The sequence below is a fragment of the Arachis duranensis genome, chromosome 5 (genome assembly GCF_000817695.3).
Source record: "Arachis duranensis cultivar V14167 chromosome 5, aradu.V14167.gnm2.J7QH, whole genome shotgun sequence".
Taxonomy (NCBI): domain Eukaryota; kingdom Viridiplantae; phylum Streptophyta; class Magnoliopsida; order Fabales; family Fabaceae; genus Arachis; species Arachis duranensis.
In genome coordinates this window covers 79,192,853-79,193,744 of record NC_029776.3, presented here as the reverse complement: position 1 = coordinate 79,193,744, position 892 = coordinate 79,192,853, and the positions used below count along the sequence as shown (strand labels likewise).

Genomic DNA, 892 nt, shown 5'->3' with positions numbered 1-892 from the left:
TAATTATTTTCTATTCCCTTCTTTTTCATATGAGCAGGAGCAAGGACAAGAATATTCTTGTTGAAGCAGATCCTGAACCTAAAAGGACTCTGAATAGGAAACTAAGAGAAGCTAAATTACAACAATCCAGAAACAACCTTGCAAAAACTTTCGAAAAGAAAGAGGAGATGGCAACCAAAAATAATAATGCAAGAAGGATGCTTGGTGATTATACTACACCTACTTCCAAATTTGATGGAAGAAGCATCTCAATCCCTGTCATTGGAGCAAACAATTATGAGTTGAAGCCTTAACTAGTTGCTCTAATGCAACAGAACTGCAAGTTTCATGGACTTCCATCAGAAGATCCCTATCAGTTTTTAACTGAGTTCTTGCAGATCTGTGAGGCTGTTAAGACTAATGGAGTAGATCCTGAAGTCTACAGGCTCATGCTTTTCCCTCTTGCTGTAAGAGACAGAGCTAGAACATGGTTGGACTCACAACCTAAAGATAGCCTGGACTCCTGGGATAAGCTGGTCATGGCCTTCTTGGCTAAGTTCTTTCCACCTCAAAAGTTGAGCAAGCTTAGAGTGGATGTTCAAACCTTCAAACAAAAAGATGGTGAATCCCTCTATGAAGCTTGGGAAAGATATAAGCGGATGACCAAAAGATGTCCTTCTGACATGCTTTCAGAGTGGACCATTTTAGATATATTCTATTATGGTCTATCTGAGTTCTCTAAGATGTCACTGGACCATTCTGCTGGTGGATCCATTCACCTAAAGAAAATGCTTACAGAAGCTCAAGAACTCATTGACATGGTTGCAAATAACCAATTCATGTACACTTCTGAGAGGAATTCTGTGAGTAATGGGACGCCTCAGAAGAGGGGAGTTCTTGAAATTGATGCTCT

At 39.9% G+C, this 892-nt stretch overlaps 1 non-coding gene across 1 annotated transcript; it reads right to left on the bottom strand.

Moving 5' to 3' along the window:
• Positions 1–560: 560 nt before the first annotated feature.
• On the bottom strand, positions 561–668 carry LOC127747879 (small nucleolar RNA R71). Its single transcript, XR_008009826.1, has one exon. It is a non-coding gene; the product is annotated as a small nucleolar RNA R71 (small nucleolar RNA).
• Between the last annotated feature and the right edge of the window lie 224 nt (positions 669–892).